This window comes from Ascaphus truei, chromosome 1, assembly GCF_040206685.1.
Source record: "Ascaphus truei isolate aAscTru1 chromosome 1, aAscTru1.hap1, whole genome shotgun sequence".
NCBI classification, from domain to species: Eukaryota; Metazoa; Chordata; class Amphibia; order Anura; family Ascaphidae; genus Ascaphus; species Ascaphus truei.
The window spans coordinates 384,210,521-384,230,759 of NC_134483.1; the positions used below are offsets into that span (position 1 = coordinate 384,210,521).

Consider the following 20,239-nt stretch of genomic DNA (forward strand, 5'->3'; position numbering starts at 1 on the left):
CGCCCAGCTGTATTGTATTGTATGTCTTTATTTATATAGCGCCATTAATGTACATAGCGCTTCACAGTAGTAATACACATGGTAATCAAATAAATAACAGATAATATAAATAACATATCATGGGAATAAGTGCTTTAGACATAAAAGTAACATTAAGGAAGAGGAGTCCCTGCCCCGAGGAGCTTACCGTCTAACAGCTTCAACTCTTCACTGACTCAGCGCACAACAATGTATCTATTCCCTGCTGCAAGGAATCCTAGAGCCCTATTGGCTGTAATGAGTCACCTGTGTTCCAGTCCCTGGGGCTGCTGGGAGTTGTAGTACCTTGGGAGCCTTTCTATCACTGGGGCCGCGTGCACTATGTCTACTGCGCATGTGCAAAGCTTTAATGGCTGCCGCTACTCTTAACTGCGCAGGCACAACCTTGGAAAGCCCAAGCGCTACGGAAAGCTCTGTTGAAATTTCCCAAACACTGTAATGGCCGCCGTGTCGCTTCTGCGCGTGCACGAACAAAACATAGTGGCGCCCTGCATAGGGAGCCTCCGGCGAGCCTGCAGCCACCCCCACAACATCCCCCTAGCACAGGAGGTAAGGGGTGTGGAACAGGAAACTGGGGGACCAGAGGGGACGTGGATACAGAATAACTTTTTCTGCGACATCCGAGTACAAACACTGATGCAATCCCAATAACAAAATTGCACAATCTGCATTTTAAGGATTTTTTTCTTGTTTTCTAACATATAATTCAATAGGAAAATAGTATTGAGATGTACAGAACAACTTAATTTCAGATATATCTTGGATACAATAGCTAAATCTGAAAAAAATCCAAACACTCCAGTAGAATACTAAAACATTTTTATTGTTGGACAAGCCTGCCAACATCTGACATGGCATCTGTCAGACCTTGAGCCCTCCCTCCTTTCCACAACATTAACGCATCACTGTGGCCTGCGCTGTGAAGGAGGTAGTGGATGAGTCATTGCATGCAGAGTTTTTACATGATGCAGGGTCAGCAAACACGTGATACACATGCAGACAACCCCCATGGTGAGCCTGGCATCATGTACTTCATGATGGATCTGAGAAGTGGTGCCGTGTCCATGTGTGCCGCATGCATGGTTCAAGGGGAAGCCTTCGGGAGAGGGCACGGACGAAGTCTATTAGGAGAAATCAAGAAAAGGTTAGACGGAGCACCTGCCCGATGAGGAAATAACAGACCGGGACCACTCAAATCACTACAAACTCTTTAATGGCATGGAAAACAACATTGACACACTCTTACGCGTTTCGCACGGCTAACCACGCTTTATCAAAGAGTACAAATAACACAGACAGTTCAGCTTCAAATACCCAGCCTGCCCTGTGGAGTAGCCAATAGGTGCTCAGTGAACACTTAATCTCATACACCTGGTGGAAGGTAAACTCCTTCAAGTGTCATGAACAAGCCTAAACAAATCCGCAGAATCAGGGGGAAAAGAGGGTGACTAATTTAAAGTAACATAAACCAAAAGGGGTAAGCTGTGAAGTCTAGACTAGTGATTGAAGAATTCAATAAATATAGTCTAGATGCATGTTTTAATACACAAATATAATCACAGAGTATCCAAAATTGCCAGCTATAAACGCCAATAGAGATATTTAAAAACAAAGTAAACATTCCTGCAAAAGATCAGACAAAGAAGACATAATAACATTAAAGCAACATATAATGCTGCTACTAAGATGGATATGAAGAAACAGTTAAATTGTATATTCATACCAATGCAAAACGGATGTTGATATATAATATTAAGCTAAAACCATATATCTAATTCCTAAATAAATTTAAAATGGTTCCCCTGTACTATTTGATACACTACTCCAAAATTAATAAATCTGTGGTAAATGTATTCAAAATTATCAGGAATTATATTGTACATAATTGTTCCAACAGACATCAATAAAAGATATCTTGTAACTTATCTCATTTTTATATTTTCATATAGTACATTCCTGAAAGGGGATAAATATAAATACACCTCCTTCTCCTTTTTGATGGAGATATCAACTATAGTCCGAACTAGGAACATTTGCCCATGTATAAGACATCTTCTTGTAATCCAATTTCCAATACGGGGAAAGAAGAGAAAACATGGCGGCGCCCTGCGGAGGAAGCCGCCGGCGAGCCCGTAGCCACCCCCACAACATCCCCCTAGCACAGGAGGTAAGGGGTGTGGAACGGGAAACCGGGGGACCAGAGGGGACGTGGATACAGAATAACTTTTTCTGCGACATCCGAGTACAAACACTGATGCAATCCCAATAAAAAAATTGCACAATCTGCATTTTAAGGATTTTTTTCTTGTTTTCTTAACATATAAATCAATAGGAAAATAGTATTGAGATGTACAGTACAACTTAATTTCAGATATATCTTAGATACAATAGCTAAATGTGAAAAAAATCCAAACACTCCAGTAGAATACTTAAACATTTTTACTGTTAGACAAGCCTGCCAACATCTGGCATGGCATCTGTCAGACCTTGAGCCCTCCCTCCTTTCCCCAACATTAACGCATCACTGTGGCCTGCGCTGTGAAGGAGATAGTGGATGAGTCATTGCATGCAGAGTCTTTACATGATGCAGGGTCAGCAAACAAGTGATACACATGCAGACAACCCCCATGATGAGCCTGGCATCATGTACTTAATGGTGGATCTGAGAAATGGTGCCGTGTCCATGTGTGCCGCATGCATGGTTCAAGGGAAGCCTTCGGGAGAGGGTGCGGACGAAGTGTATTAGGAGAAATCACAGAAGGGGCCCAGCAGCATGGAGGAGTCAAAGTCAAAGCAGGGGGCTCATTAATTACATGTTTGATCTGTAGAAATAATATCCGGGATGCCAATTCTTTTTGGACTGGTAGAATTAAAGTGCTTTCCAGATGGTGGCAAGAGAGGCAGGGAGATACCAAGAAAGAAAATTATATGAATTTAGAGAGGAGAGATATATCTATATCTATAGATAGACAGATAGAAAGAGAGATTATATATAGAGAGAGTGAGAGATTATAGAGAGAGGGAGAATAGAGTGAGATTATAGAGAGAGAATAGAGAGAGAAAGATGCAGCCTCCTGGGACCCAACAGGTGAGCACCACAGCACCATAACACCTATTTACCAGCAAATCTCCCTTAGGCGGGGGAGATAGGGGTGATATATATATATATATATATATAGGGGTGTTACATATATATACACTGCCGACACACTTAATTGCAGTGCGGCCAGATCCGCAAGCCGGGAGATTTCCCGGCTTGCTAGTGGCCGCCCCTCGGCGTATGACGCGCGGTCACGCGTCTTCGGGAGCCTGCGCCCCCTGCACGCGCGTCCAGGGCTCCCCGAGGGAGCCCTGGTGTCCCACGATGTGGGGGACGGCGGCAGGGGGTTCCGGGGGACCCGGCGGACCCGGCATCGGTAGGGAGAGCGCCCCGATCGGAGGGCGCTCTTCCGCTGCTTCGGCGCGCGCCCGTCACCCTCGGGCGCGCGCCAGGCTACTGCTGCGGCCAAGAACGGGCAAATGCTCGAATAAACTTGGCCGCAGCAGTAGGGGTGTTACACACACACACACATATATATATATATATATATATATATATATATATATATATATATATATATATATATATATATATATATGTGTGTGTGTGTGTGTGTGTGTGTAACACTCCTATATATATATATATATGTAACACACACACATATATATATATATATATATCAAAAAAATAAAAAAATAAATAGATGATACCGTTCTGTGGCTAACGAAATGCTTTTATTTGTGCGAGCTTTCGAGATACACTGATCTCTTCTTCCGGCGATGTTACAATGAATGAAGCAAAAGGTAAACTTAAAAACAGTGTCTCTTGGAATGTTATCTGTGCTGTACCTTCCCCCGGTGTGGATGTGTTTTATGGCTGGAGGTGTTAAATGGTTACTGAAAGCAAGTGAAGAAAGAGTGTGTATGTGTATCAGTGTGAATAAAAATGAGTGGAGAGCCCACAGTATATACAGTGCTTTACACAAGGTGTGTGTGGAGTGGGACTGGATATAAATGGTGTGGGTGGGTGTGGAAATGTGAGAGTTAGTAGCACAACTAGTAGTTGTGCTACTAACTCTCACATTTCCACACCCACCCACACCATTTATATCCAGTCCCACTCCACACACACCTTGTGTAAAGCACTGTATATACTGTGGGCTCTCCACTCATTTTTATTCACACTGATACACATACACACTCTTTCTTCACTTGCTTTCAGTAACCATTTAACACCTCCAGCCATAAAACACATAAACACCGGGGGAAGGTACAGCACAGATAACATTCCAAGAGACACTGTTTTTAAGTTTACCTTTTGCTTCATTCATTGTAACATCGCCGGAAGAAGAGATCAGTGTATCTCGAAAGCTCGCACAAATAAAAGCATTTCGTTAGCCACAGAACGGTATCATCTATTTTTTTTTTTTTTTTTTTTGATTATTGAAGCTCGGCTAACACGGTACTGATACCTCTACATATACATATACATATACATATACATATACATATACATATACATATACATATACATATACATATACATATACATATATATATATATATATTGTGACAGAAACCAGGGGTTGGTAATAAACTCCATATACAGGGCTCCCAGGATACTGAACAGTTTCTGTCCTGTCTAAGCTGAACAGGGCAGCCTCGTGGTACAGGCACTCCATTCCACAGTTTGTCTGCTGCCTGTTTTCTGTCACCTGTCATGCTGATTAGAGTTCAGGTATATAAGACCTGTTTCCTGTTTCCTCTGGGCCCCGCCCAAGAGCCTGGAAGGCTGCTGAACTGCAGAGGGGTGAGAAAGCCTCTTTCCCAAATCGCTTCATTCATTCTGTTAGTTTGTCTAAAGACTGCAAAGGTACTTATTTTGTTGGTGGAAGTGGACAAGCCACTTCCAACTCTGAGTCAGGGACATCTAAGTTTAAGTTATCGCTCAGACGAGCAGCTTTTTGTTTGGCTTTGTTTTCTGTTTAAACTGTGGCAGTCTCAGTGCCTGGGACTGAATAAACCAGGCATAGCCTGTTTAAAGGAACAGTACGTGACGTCTCATCATTTAACCTACCCTAAAAGACCGTGTTCTAACAGTCCCGGACAGACGGCGGAGCCCCGGAGTAAGCCGTTTGTCACATATGGTGGAGAATGCGGGCAGAACACTAAAAGGTCTGGGGGTTAAAGAACTTTAAAGAAAAAAAAAAAAAAAGGTTTTTTTTCTCTCTCTCCAAACAAGATGGAAGACGTGGTGAGTGCGCTGGTACGCAATGTCGCTGTCCAGAGAGACGCGAATGAAGCCCTGCAACAGGCGAATGCAAACCAGCAAGAGACAAACCGCTTGCTGAAAGAGGAGCAACAGCGGTTCGCTCAGGGCTTACAGCAGGAACTCGAGATCATGAGGGAGACTATCAGTAACCTTCCACTGGCAGCGGCAGCCCCAGTTCCGAAAATGACCAGGGCAAGCCACTACCTTCAGAAGATGGGACCCTCGGATGATGTGGAAGCCTATCTTCTCACGTTTGAACGCACGGCACAGAGAGAGGGATGGCCAGAAGCTGAGTGGGCTGGTCTAATCGCACCCTTCCTAAGCGGCGAACCCCAGAAGGCTTACTTTGATCTAGAGCCAGCCGAAGCTAACGTCTATGCAAAATTGAAGTTCGAGATCCTCGCCCGCCTCGGCGTAACCACGGCTGTTCGCGCCCAAAGGTTTCACGCATGGTCCTTCACGATGGATAAAGCCACCCGAAGCCAGATGTATGACCTCATCCACCTCGCCCGGAAGTGGCTACAACCCGAGATCAACTCAGCAAGCCACATCGTGGAACGGTTGGTCATGGACCAGTTCTTGAGGAAACTTCCCTCTGCCTTACGCCATTGGGTCAGTCGGAGTGACCCCCACAATGCGGATGAGCTTGTGGCCCTCGTAGAAAGGTACAATGCAGCAGGAGAGCACCCGCAACCCACAGTCGTGGAGCAACCCCACTACACGAGGTTCCAGGACTCTTCCAGAGACGGTAAAAGGGTACCGGGGTTAAGGGGAGCTGAAGAGCGGCGACCACCTTCACGCAGCACCAGCAACAGTGGTTCGCACACTAAGGGCAATAGCCAACATGGGGAGCCGGGAAAAGGCTCTAAGTGGGACACAGACTATGTACCTAAATGTGTAAATTGTCATGAGAGGGGCCACACAGCAAAAATCTGCCCACTAAATGATGAGCCCATGCAATGCAACAGCGTGGAACCTTATTCGCTGTTGTCCCAATGTATGGGCCCTAGCCCAGAGGACCCCTTGAATAACCATCTGTGGGCATTTGTAAAGGTTAATGGTAAGAGGGTTCGGGCACTTCTTGACTCTGGGAGTATGGTCACACTAGTGTCCGAATACCTATTGCCCATTAAGAAGAAACAGGTAAACAGTTCACAAAGAGTGGCAATTTGTTGTATACATGGGGATAATCATGAATATTCCACTGTTGATGTTTTTTTTTAAACAGAATTTGGTTCTTTAGATTTCAAGGTGGGTGTTGTACCCAAACTGGCACATGATGTGTTAATAGGGACCGACTTTCCCCATTTTCTAAAAATGTGGTCCCCAGCTCAGAATAGCGCCCAGAGTTCAATAGCAGACCATAACGAAGTGTTAGAAGAAACAAATCCTTTCCCTTTTTCAGAAATGGAGGTTGACGAGGGCCCAAATAAGAAAGGGGAAAAGGAGGAGTGCTGTGAAATTCCCTTCCCCATCACTACTTTGGTAGGGAATACCCCAAATCAAGATGTTGATCAGGCACTTACCACCCCAGTACAGGATAAGACCCTCGCTGACCTAGAGGTCAGTCCTGGGAGTTTTAAGAAGGCCCAGTGGGAGGACCCCACATTAGCGGTAGCAAGGGGAAATATACGGGACCAGAATAGTACTCATGGCCAACCAGATAGGTCACTTGCTTACCCCTACTTCGAGGTAGAGAACGACCTAGTATATCGGGTTGATAAAAGAAAATCAGTTACAACTAAACAATTGTTGGTACCACGGACATTCCGTAACGTAGTATTACACCTCGCACATAGTCATCCATTGGGGGGACACCTAGGGGTGGAAAAGATAAAAGAAAAGGTTCTCCGAAGCTTTTATTGGCCTGGGGTTCTGGCAGAAATTACAAACTATTGTTCCTCATGCCCAGAATGTCAGATCACCGCCCCGTTCAAAGCATACCGCAGCCCATTGGTACCCCTTCCCATAATAGAGGTACCATTTGACCGGATTGCTATGGATCTAGTAGGACCCCTAATAAAGTCTGCTAGGGGACATCAGCATATATTGCTAATATTAGATTATGCTACCCGATATCCGGAGGCAGTTCCCCTACGTAGCACCTCTGCTAAAAACATAGCAAAAGAGTTAGTACTTCTGTTTTCCCGGGTCGGAATTCCTAAAGAGATCTTATCTGACCAGGGAACACCATTTATGTCCCAAGTAACAAAAGAGCTATGTAAACTCCTAAAAATCAAGCATCTCAGAACCTCAGTCTATCATCCACAAACAGATGGTTTAGTGGAAAGGTTCAATAAAACCTTAAAGAGCATGTTACGCCGGGCGGTCGATAAGGATGGGAAAAACTGGGACTGTTTGTTACCATACCTGTTATTTGCCATTAGGGAAGTTCCCCAGTCATCCACAGGCTTCTCCCCGTTTGAACTATTGTATGGCCGACATCCAAGGGGCTTACTGGATATAGCTAAAGAAACTTGGGAACACGAGGTTACCCCTTACAGAAGTGTAATAGAGCATGTTGCCCAAATGCAGGACCGCATTGCTGCAGTCCTACCCATAGTGAGGGAACACATGGAGAAAGCTCAAGAAGCACAAAGGAATACGTATAATAAGGGTGCTAGGGTCAGAATTTTTTTTCCAGGTGATAGGGTACTAGTTCTGGTTCCCACCGTGGAGAGTAAATTCCTTGCTAAATGGCATGGGCCATATGAGGTCTTGGAAAGAGTGGGAGAAGTAAATTATAGGGTAAGGCAGCCAGGTAGGAGGAAACCTGAGCAAATTTACCATATAAACCTACTCAAGCCCTGGAAAGATAGAGAGGTCTTGTTAACCCTAGTACCCCCAGGTCCGTCAGAGAATCAAGAAACTGACCCAGAGGTTAGCATAGCTGAAACACTGTCCGTGCATCAGAAACGAGAGGTCCAGAGTTTAGTGAGAAGGAACAAAGAAATCTTCTCTACACAGCCAGGTAAAACTAACGTAATTAAACATGACATAGTCTCTGAACCGGGGGTCCGAGTTAACCTTAAACCGTACCGAATCCCAGAGGCCAAGAGAGAGGCTATAAGTTTAGAGGTTAAAAAAATGCTAAAACTAGGCGTAATTGAGGAATCCCAAAGTGGGTGGAACAGCCCTATAGTTTTAGTCCCAAAGCCAGACAGTACAACAAGGTTTTGTAATGACTACCGGAAACTAAACGCGGTGTCAAAATTTGATACTTATCCTATGCCCAGGGTGGATGAACTTGTAGAGAGACTGGGCAAAGCCCGATATCTCACAACCCTAGACCTAACAAAAGGGTACTGGCAGGTTCCCCTCACAGAAAGGGCAAAAGAAAAAACAGCCTTCTCAACCCCAGACGGCCTCTTTCAATATAAGGTGCTGCCTTTTGGCTTACATGGAGCTCCCGCCACATTCCAAAGAATGATGGATAAAATTTTAAAACCACATGTTCGGTACGCTGCCGCCTACCTGGATGATGTGGTAATCCATAGTGAAGATTGGCAGTCCCACCTTCCAAAGGTCCAAGCTGTGCTCGACGCAGTTCGGTCTGCTGGACTAACTGCTAACCCCGCTAAATGCACTATTGGTCTGGAGGAGGCCAAGTATCTGGGGTATTCTATTGGTAGAGGGTTACTCAAACCACAAACACTCAAAGTAGAGGCGATACAAAATTGGCCAAGGCCAGTCACAAAAAAACAAGTAAGGACCTTTTTGGGGTTAATTGGCTACTATAGGAGGTTTATTCCCAATTTTGCAACTAAGGCAACCCCACTAACCGACCTCACAAAAGCAAGAGGACCGCTAATGGTAAAGTGGTCCCCCGAAGCCGAACAGGCCTTTAGAAGCCTGAAAGAAGCTCTCTGTGCCCAACCAGTGTTGGTCACACCTGACTTCTCCAAAGAGTTCGTAGTCCAAACCGACGCATCTGAGGTAGGGCTGGGGGCGGTACTCTCCCAGGAGTCTCAAGGGGAGGAGCACCCCATCCTTTATTTAAGTAGGAAACTAAATCCCCAGGAGAAAAATTACTCCATAGTCGAGAAAGAGTGTCTCGCAATAAAGTGGGCTGTAGAGACACTCAAGTATTATCTGTTGGGGAGAAAGTTCCGATTGGTCACAGATCATGCACCCCTTACCTGGATGTGTCAAAATAGGGAGAAGAACGCTAGGGTGACCAGGTGGTTCCTAAGCCTACAGCCCTTTAAATTTTCTGTGGAACACAGGTCGGGGCACAAACATGGCAATGCCGACGGGTTGTCAAGGATGCACTCCCTAATATCCATGGTCGCTCACCCCTCGAGGTCTGAGCTGGGGGGGAGGATATGTGACAGAAACCAGGGGTTGGTAATAAACTCCATATACAGGGCTCCCAGGATACTGAACAGTTTCTGTCCTGTCTAAGCTGAACAGGGCAGCCTCGTGGTACAGGCACTCCATTCCACAGTTTGTCTGCTGCCTGTTTTCTGTCACCTGTCATGCTGATTAGAGTTCAGGTATATAAGACCTGTTTCCTGTTTCCTCTGAGCCCCGCCCAAGAGCCTGGAAGGCTGCTGAACTGCAGAGGGGTGAGAAAGCCTCTTTCCCAAATCGCTTCATTCATTCTGTTAGTTTGTCTAAAGACTGCAAAGGTACTTATTTTGTTGGTGGAAGTGGACAAGCCACTTCCAACTCTGAGTCAGGGACATCTAAGTTTAAGTTATCGCTCAGACGAGCAGCTTTTTGTTTGGCTTTGTTTTCTGTTTAAACTGTGGCAGTCTCAGTGCCTGGGACTGAATAAACCAGGCATAGCCTGTTTAAAGGAACAGTACGTGACGTCTCATCATTTAACCTACCCTAAAAGACCGTGTTCTAACAGTCCCGGACAGACGGCGGAGCCCCGGAGTAAGCCGTTTGTCACAATATATATATATATATATATATATATATATATATATATATATATATATATATATATATATATATATATAATGTATAGCTTGTGATCTATTACTGGTTATTACAAGACAATTAAAGAAATGGATGTCCTTATGATTAGAATTTATAATCATCATGACATTCATTTCTTGTATATTTTTATATGCCCTGAAATACATGGATCTTATCTCTCACGTCCTCATTTAATACTTCATATTTAGAATGGCATGATTATGTAAGGTGTCATATTAATAAATTAGAGTGGAATATTTATAATGAGGTCGGATGAAATTACTATAATCTGGTTGGTTGGCATCATTATGTAGATATATAATGGTATGTTTTAAATGATGAGATTATAGGATAGCATGTTTATGATGATGAGATAATAGGAAGCCATTATAAACATTAGATAATCGGATGGCATGATCATAAAAAGATGACACGATGTCACATGATTATAATTAGATTATAGGATGGCATGAGGTTATATTGAGGGGCTTTAGGAGAATAGTAGTAGACCTGTTGAATTTCACTGATTTTCTGAGTCTCACTGATTTTGTAGCATCAGCATTTTATTGACTTCTATAGATTCTCACAGATTAAAATAATTTTTGGGTATAAGGTGTAACCCCTCCCCCCCCAAGTGAAATAGAATGAGGATCTAGTGTTCTGGTGCTCACTTATAGGTTTCGAGGATCCTGGGCCTCAGCAGACAGGGAGCTTGGAGGGTCGATATTCATCTTTTTCAGGATAGGGTGCAGCGCCTCCACCTGCAAAGGCTCTGCCAGGGGCAGGGGTAATCACTCACAGGAACGTCTAGTAAGTAACTTGATACGGACTGCCAGGAACTTTGCAAATTGGTTGGGGTTTATTGTCAGCAGGATCAGTATATCAAGCAGCAATAACCAGGACAGGTTTTCAGTCCCCGGTGAGTCATACAGAACAAGTACCTCACACTACCCCTTCCACTTGTAGGATTGCTTCACAACCCCTCCCCCCCACCCCCCCCCCCCACCCCCACCCACCCACACATCAATTGTAGAGTAGCTGCTCTTGGTCTCCTAGCTCCAGGGAAATACATTATGAAACCTCACCCCTCTCTGCTCTGCTCAAGGAGAAAGGCTTCTCGTTTATCCTCCTGTCTGATGCTATGGCATGGCTGCTTTGCTTGCATCCCCTGGGGCCTATAATCTAGAACAACTGGGCCCTACTTAAGAATACAATAGGACCTAAATCCTGAGAGGGTGCTTCTAATGTCCTGTGGAGTGTCCGTGATTATCCATAAAATTATCCCAAGTCAAGGGGTTGATTGACGGAACAGAACATATACAATACTCAAGCTGTATAAATACTAAACATAGCCCGGTATTGTGTGGTGTACATAAAGTAGCTCGGTCACCTGGTGTTTTGATAAAGCTCTCTGGTATAGCAATGGGTGGGTTGAGCATTCGATAGGGGATTTTCAGCTAATCTGTAGCCCCTCACCGCATTGCATATCCACGGTTCCCTCTGCGAACTCCCTTCGTCTCACTCCCTTGCTCCGTATGGCGTGATCCGATTGCTGCAAACACCACAATGGCTACTACGATGAAAAAACAGTTGCAGGTCAGTGAAGTATACTCACATACCACTTGTCTGTCTGTTCCGATGGCGTGCGTCCGTCCCGGTAGATGGAGATGATAGGTAAATGAAAGGCAGAGTAGGAGCACTGCAAAAAAGGCTAGACTGGAGGCGGGTAAAAAGTTTAACTAATAGGCATATTGCCAAAAAACAAACATACAGGTGAGTCCTCTGATGCGTTTCCTGCCTCTGCGGCACTTTATCAAAGAGTAACTCTACTGTTCAGATACAATTCTTTAAATAGACGCCTCTCAGCTTGCACGGGATCCACTCTCTCCGCACCTAATCAGGCTGATGTCCGACACCAGGTAGAACAGCAGGAGCTTCCAATAGGTATAACCGTGACAAACTGAGAGTAATCCATCCCAAGAAAACGTAACAAAATAATCTAAAACTAAACAACTAACTTAGAATTGCTCACAATGTTACTAATATCCCATGTATAAAACACATTAATCTGCACACTAAGGCACGTGAAATCCCGTTACAATATTATTGCAAATAAAGTATACAAATCTAAGCAACACAATCAAATCACATAAATCTACATAATCACAACATTATACAAATCTGAGCAAAAAACATGTAAACACAAAACATAACATTTAAAAGAAATACAAAAACCTGTATTAAATCGAAGCAAATGCATCAGATAAATATCCTATAGTATTATATCTCATTATATATCCAAAACTGCCTATGATAAGCACAATAGAATAAAATATATAACTACAGTATGTATACATACATATACACACGCACACATATACTGTACACATATATATATATATATATATATATATATATATATATATATATATATATATACATACAATGTGTATGTGTGTATATATTTGTCAGGATCGCCCCCAGCACGTGTCATGTGGCTGTATCTCTGGCATTCACAGACCACTATCTGTGCGCACGCAGCTGCGCAATGCTTCATCCGCGGAGGCGCGCTCCCGCAGTATCACCACGGCACCCACTCTGAGTCGCACTCCTCGTACGCGCATGCCGCTTGCCAGCGAACACTAGCAGCATCACCTGTGTTACACCAGCAGCCAATCCTGCACTACCCTATCAGCTCGTGGCTTATGTGTGAGGTCATCATCTCCTAGTTCCTGATTGGTGCTTTCCCCTTTAAATGCCTTCCTGTTTCACTTTCACTTTGCTGAACATAAACACTGATGTGCTAAGCTTGCTGCTTCTTGGATCTTGTCTGTTCCTGTGCCTTGCCTGACTCGTGTTGTGACTCCTGCTCGTACCTGGACATGTCTCTTCTCTACTCCTGGACTTCGGCTTGTTATTGGACCCCCGCTCTCTCCTCTCCTCGATCACGGGTTCGTATAATGACCATTCTTCTCTCTCCAACCCCGGATCACGGCAAGTAACACGACTTCCCTGAACTCTCCTACCCCGACTCAACTCGACGACTCCGACTACGCATTCCGGACCTGGCTCTGTGGTTGTAGGGCGGCGGTTATATACATCCCCACCTCAGCCCCGCGGTCTAGTCCTGTTTGTGGTGGGCGCAGCATGACAATATGTTCAGCCACACAAACATGGACCCCGCTGAGGTGGGTCAACGATTGGACAAATATGACGGGTGGTTTCAGGAAATCATTGGATCCTGTGCTCAAAGGGACAAACTGCTAGATCACCTTAAGCAAGACCTAGCCGCCCTATCTGACAGGGTCAGGGTTCTTTCTGTCTCTACTATTAACCCCGCAACATCTATACCTGTTTCCACTCCAGTGGCCCCGACTTTTGAACCACGATTACTTACCCCTAACCGCTATGCTGGTGATCCTTTGGGTTGTCGGGGATTCCTGAACCAATGTTCAATACAGTTCGAACTGCTTCCTTCTCATTTTTTCTACCAACGCTCAAAAGTGGCATACATCGTTTCCCTTCTGACCGACGATGCCCTGGCTTGGGCCTCTCCGATCTGGAAGCTATGACCAGACCTGACCTCCGATATCAATCTCTTCACCGCTGAGTTCCAGAGGGTCTTCGACACACCTGGTCGCAAGGTAAATGCCGCTTCTACCCTTCTCAACATTTCTCAGGGGGACCGTACCGTGGCCCGCTATGCGCTGGAGTTCCGGATTGTGGCCTCTGAGACCGACTGGAATGACGAGGCCTTGTCGGCAGCATTCTGGCATGGGTTGTCCGAGCATCTCAAAGACAAGTTAGCGTCCCAGGACCGTCCGGAGGACTTGAAGACCTGGTGGCTCTTTGCATCCGCATGGATCTGCGTCTTCAGGAGAGAAGAATGGAGAGGGGCAGACAACAACAAGGTATACAACCTTCTACCTGTCATCCAGCAGGATCCGTGCCTCCTGCAGCACCAATGCTAGATGAACCTAGGCAACTAGGAGGGACCAGGCTTTCGTTTGGTGAGAGGCAGCGCAGACGACGCGCAGGCCTATGCCTACACTGCGGGAACAATGGGCACCTACTGGCTACCTGCCCGCTGAGATCGGGGAAACACAACAGCCCAGTAAGAGTCGGGAGGATCATGCTGGGTACCGCATCCTTACCTCCCTTGCAACCTTCCACTAGGATCAACCTCCCCATCACCATATCTGGAGAGACCTTCCGAGTCACGACACAGGGCTTTCTGGACTCCGGGTCGGGGGGAAACTTTATTGACCAAGGATTTGCGGAGAGACACCGAATACCCTTGGTACTTAAGGATCGTCATGTGGGTCTCGAAGCGATAGATGGCTGTCCGCTGCAACCCGCGTTCATCTCACTTCAGACTGTACCCATCCAGATATTGATCGGGTAGTCTCACTCCGAGACTATACAATTGGACGCCATCCATACCCCCTCAGCAGACGTCATACTGGGGCTTCCGTAGCTGCAGACACACAACCCCCTAATCGACTGGACGGAGTCTTTGCCTATCCGCTGGAGCCCTCAATAGCAGAAGCATTGCTTACCCCCTTCAAAGGCTTTGGCGGGAGTATCTGTACCTGATCCAGACAGAGTACAACTTCCAGTAGAATACGAAGACTTCCGGGATGTGTTCAACAAACAGCAAGCAGAGGAACTTCCACCGCACCGCCCGTATGACTGCCCCATCGATTTGTTGCCCGGTGCCATTCCGCCTAGAGGTTGCTCCTATCCACTGTCTCTGCCTGAGACTAAAGCTATGAAAGACTACATTCAGGAGAATCTTCAGAGGGGTTTTATTCGAAAATCTCCCTCACCTGCTGGTGCAGGCTTCTTTTTTGTAAAAAAGAAGGATGGCTCGCTCCGCCCTTGTATTGACTATCGCGGCCTCAACAAGATTACTGTAAAGAATCATTATCCTCTCCCGTTAATCTCCGAACTGTTCGATAGGCTACAGGGCGCCAACATCTTTACCAAGTTGGATCTACAAGGGGCCTACAACTTGGTAAGGATTCGTCAGGGGGACGAGTGGAAAACGGCCTTCAATACTCGCGATGGGCACTACGAGTACCTAGTGATGCCATTTGGTCTCTGCAATGCACCAGCCGTATTTCAAGACTTTGTTAATTAAATCTTCAGGGACCTGTTAGACCAACATGTAATTGAGTACCTGGCTGACATTTTGATCTACTCCAAAAACATTCAGGAACATCCAGTACATGTTAAACAAGTTCTTCAAAGGCTATGGGAGAATAAGCTCTTTGCCAAACTGGAGAAATGCCACTTTCATCAGTCTTCAACCTCCTTCCTCGGTTACATTATTTCGAACACTGAACTCGCCATGGATCCCGACAAGGTCAAAGCAGTTACGGACTGGCCGTGTCCATTATCTCTTAAAGCCGTCCAAAGATTTCTTGGGTTCGCAAATTACTATTGGAGCTTTATTCAAAACTTCTCCTCTATAGTGGCACCTATTACGGCTTTAACCCAAAAAGGGGCGGATCCAACACACTGGTCTCCCGAAGCCAACAGAGTGTTTGAAAAATTAAAGAAAGCCTTTTCTTCTGCTCCCATCTTGGTACACCCAGATCCAGGGTTACCTTTCATGCTGGAAGTGGACGCCTCCAACGTAGGAGTTTGGGCAATACTGTCTCAGAGGAAAAACCCGCAGGCCCGCCTGCATCCATGTGCGTTTTTTTCCAAAAAAAATTATTCTGCGGAGAGAAACTATGATGTAGGAAACCGCAAACTCCTCGCAATAAAGATGGCCTTAGAAGAATGGCAACACCTTCTCGAGGGTACAGAGACTCCGGTCACTATCCTGACTGACCACAAGAATCTACTCTACATTGAAGGTGCGCGTCGCTTGGGGTCACGACAGGCACGGTGGTCCCTATTTTTCACCCGTTTTAACTTTCTTATATCATATATTCCTGGTTCAAAAAACATAAAAGCCGATGCACTATCCAGACAATTCCTGGTCGAGGACAGAGCAGAGGATTGTCAATAGACTATACTTCCTCCCGCATATATTTTGTCTGCCAACACCTTTGACGCCTTACCACACATTACCAGGGCTCAACGTAACATCCCTGTAGGCCTCAAGGTTCCAGAAGGACGCCTGTTCACTCCCACGAACGTCCATAGGAAAGTGATGGAATGGGGTCATGCTTCCAGGACCGCTGGTCATCCTGGCACCAGGAGAACAATCGACTTGTTGGAGCGCACCTTCTGGTGGCCAGGCATGCGCAAAGACATTTAAAAATTTGTGGCTTCGTGTCCCATATGCGCTCAGAATTAAACGCCTCGCAATAGGGAGGCAGGCCTTCTTCAACCACTGCCAATTCCAGATCGTCCATGGACACATCTCTCCATGGATTTTATCATGGAGTTACCCAGCTCTAAAGGGATTAACACCATACTGGTGGTCGTGGACCGCTTTTCTAAACAGGCGCATTTCATCCCATTTAAAGGTTTGCCCAGCGCGCCTAAACTCTCAGAGGTCTTCGTCAAGGAGATTTTCATACTCCACAAGTCATAGTCTCGGAGCGAGGCTCGCAATTTATCTCCAGATTCTGGAGAGCCTTCTGCCAACGTCTGGGCATGTCACTTCATTTCTCCTCTGGGTACCACCCACAAACGAATGGAAAAACGGAAAGGACCAATCAGTCATTAGAACAGTTCATTCGCTGTTTTGTCTCGGATTCACAGGACAATTGGTCTGATCTCCTCCCATGGGCAGAATTTTCACATAATAATCTTAGAAATGAGTCCACTCAACAGTCCCCTTTTTTCACGAATTATGGATTTCATCCCTCGGCCTTTCCTTCCACAGTCTCCAGTTCGGGAGTTCCCGCCGCCGAGGACATAATCCAGTGCCTCCAGGACTCTTGGGAGAAGATTCAGGGGAATCTGAGAAAAGCCATCAATATGCAGAAGAAACAAGCCGATTGTCACCGTCGGGAGGTTCCATCTTTTACTCCGGGACAAAAGGTCTGGCTTTCTACGAAGAATATTCGTCTCAAGGTCTCTTCACCCAAATTGGCACCCAGATTCATTGGCCCATTCATCATTACGGAGAGGGTCAATCCTGTCACCTACCGGCTTAAATTGCCGGCAACCATGAAGATTCCTTCCGCTTTTCATATTTCACTTTTGAAACCTTTTATCCAGGATCCCCAATCATCCATTCGAGACTTGCCACCTCAGCCTGTTCTTGTGCAGGGTCAACAGGAGTTTGAGGTGCAGACAATTCTCGACTCCATAGTATCAAAGGGGAAACTGAAGTACCTCGTTCATTGGAGGGGTTTTGGTCCAGAGGAACGTGAATGGATCACTCGGGAACAGGTACACGCTTCCAGATTGGTCAGGGCTTTTCATCACAAATACCCTTTGAAGCCTGCCCTGGGTCATCCGGAGGTCTCCCCTGAAGGGGGGGGTTACCGTCAAGATCGCCACCAGGCTCCGCCCCCGCACGCATCACATGGCTGTACCTCTGGCATTCACAGACCGCTATCTGTGCGCATGCAGCTGAGCAATGCTTCATCCACGGAGGCGCGCTCCCGCAGTATCACCACGGCACCCACTCTGCGTTGCACTCCTCGTACGCGCAAATGCCGCGCGCCAGCAAACACTAGCAGCATCACCTGTGTTACACCAGCAGCCAATCCTGCACTACCCTATCGGCTCGTGGCTTATGTGTGAGGTCATCATGTGCTAGTTCCTGATTGGTGCTTTCCCCTTTAAATGCCTTCCTGTTCCACTTTCACTTTGCTGAACATAAACACTGTTGTGCTAAGCTTGCTGCTTCTTGGATCTTGCCTGTTCCTGTGCCTTGCCTGACTCGTGTTGTGACCCCTGCTCGTACCTGGACCTGTCTCTTCTCTACCCCTGGACTTCGGCTTGTTATTGGACCCCCGCTCTCTACTCGATCACGGCGTCGGATAACGACCATTCTTCTCTCTCCAACCCCTGGATCACGCAAGTACCACGACTTCCCCGAACTCTCCTACCCCGACCCAGCTCCACGACTCCGACTACACATTCCGGACCTAGCTCCGCGGTTGTAGGGCGGCGGTTAATACATCCCCTCTTTGTGGTGGGCGCAGTGTGACAATATTAGAGCCTTCACTCTACATACAGTAGGCATCATTGGGGTTTTGCCCCAGGAGATGTATTTGTATTCCTTAATTAATATAAAATCTTATCATATATATATATATATATATATATATATATATATATATATATATTAGATATATATTAGATATATTTAGTTGTAAACTTTTTCTCCCCCTAATATTTTTTATTTCAATACTATTAAAGTTTGGATTTTAAACTTGTCATCAATTCATACTATACAATGAGTGCTTTCAAAAGGTTGTGCTTTCGTCCATTTTCATAATTGTTCCTTATCCCCTTTTGCACCTTTGTTACCAATTTATTCCTGTAGATTTCGCTGAAGCGAGAGTTCTTTTCCCCCTCACCCCTCATTTTCTATATATATATATATATATATATATATAACTGTATGCTCATTTGCATGTCTTAGGCAGGTCTGCAACCCCTCCTTTCACCATTATCACCCAGCACACAGCACTTCTACTGCAGCAAGGGATCCTGGGAAATGACATGCAAATGAGTACACAGTGGCACTTTTTGCTTCAAAAGTGCTGTGTGCTGGGTGATAATGGTGAAAGGCGGGGTTGCAGACCTGCCTAAGACATGCAAATGAGCATACAGTTATATTTCCATTTGCTATATGCTTTGTTGTGGAGGGTTTTTGTCAATTTTTTTACTCACCATAACTTAACTAAATATATATACATATATATATATATACATACATACATACATACATACATACATACATACATACATATACATACATGTGTATATATATACAAAAAACCCAAAGTATACCGCATCAACACAATTCGTGACCGTCGCCCAAAAACTGTCCTAAGTATATGATAGAGTATCAATAGACAGTGGTGCTCAAGTATAACAAATGTATAGCACAACAAAAAAGTATCCTTATAATAAAGCACACGGGCATAACATAGATATAAGTATTATTACAAAATGTATTAGTATAAAAATAAAAACAGGGGGAGAGAAATATAAAAGAGGGGGGGGACTCACAACTGACAATACATATATACCATGAGGACAAAGGCACATAAATTGGTCAAAAGAATCACCAAGGCTGATATAATGCACAGCCAAAAAGTATTGGTACACAGGAATTGGTAGCACTATAGACGGCACTATTCTATAAAGTAACACACACTGCAGACTTGTGTACTAGGAATAGAGGTATGCTTATGGTATGACCATAGATTCAAGTGAAGACAATGTTGCCTAAGATAATGTCAGGAATCTAGGACAAGAGCATGTATCAAGATGATATTGAATATTGATACATCACCAAAATCAGTGTAATAATTGTTGCCAAAATACGAGTTGCAGAGGCCTCTTGTGATGGAAAAAGTCAGGGGTCCCAATTCCACAGACTCCCACTCCAACGCGTTTTGACAACGAGTCTTCTTCGGGGAGTGGAGTTGTGGAGAATGAGCCAAGCATATATAGTGGTCAGGGAGTGTTACAATCAAATTTCGCGCCAAAATTCACCCGAAAACAGCTGAGAAAGATGAAAATGTCGGGCAGGGGAGTGTTTACTGTGATGCAAATGCCGTCATAACATGTGACGTCACCGCGCATAGCCGCCGTGACATCAGTAACCTCCGTGGTCTGAATAAACAGTACCATAGGAGGAGACATAACTAGAAAAAGCAGTGCCACTTCCTTCTGTCAAGTCCCGAGACAGAGGTAAGGGAACTAGAGCGTACCCGTACGTAAGTGCACTTGCGGCACGTGTGGGAGGGAAATAAACAAGCACAGCAGGGGGATGCATATATTTACCACTGCTGGCGATCCGTCACCACT

At 45.3% G+C, this 20,239-nt stretch overlaps 1 long non-coding RNA gene across 1 annotated transcript; it reads right to left on the reverse strand.

The window, feature by feature from the left end:
- Positions 1-841: 841 nt before the first annotated feature.
- On the reverse strand, positions 842-19,991 carry LOC142471244 (uncharacterized). The gene is made up of 3 exons (XR_012789380.1): positions 19,925-19,991; positions 11,670-11,852; positions 842-1,160 (listed from the first exon to the last, which is right to left on the reverse strand). It is a non-coding gene; the product is annotated as an uncharacterized LOC142471244 (long non-coding RNA).
- Between the last annotated feature and the right edge of the window lie 248 nt (positions 19,992-20,239).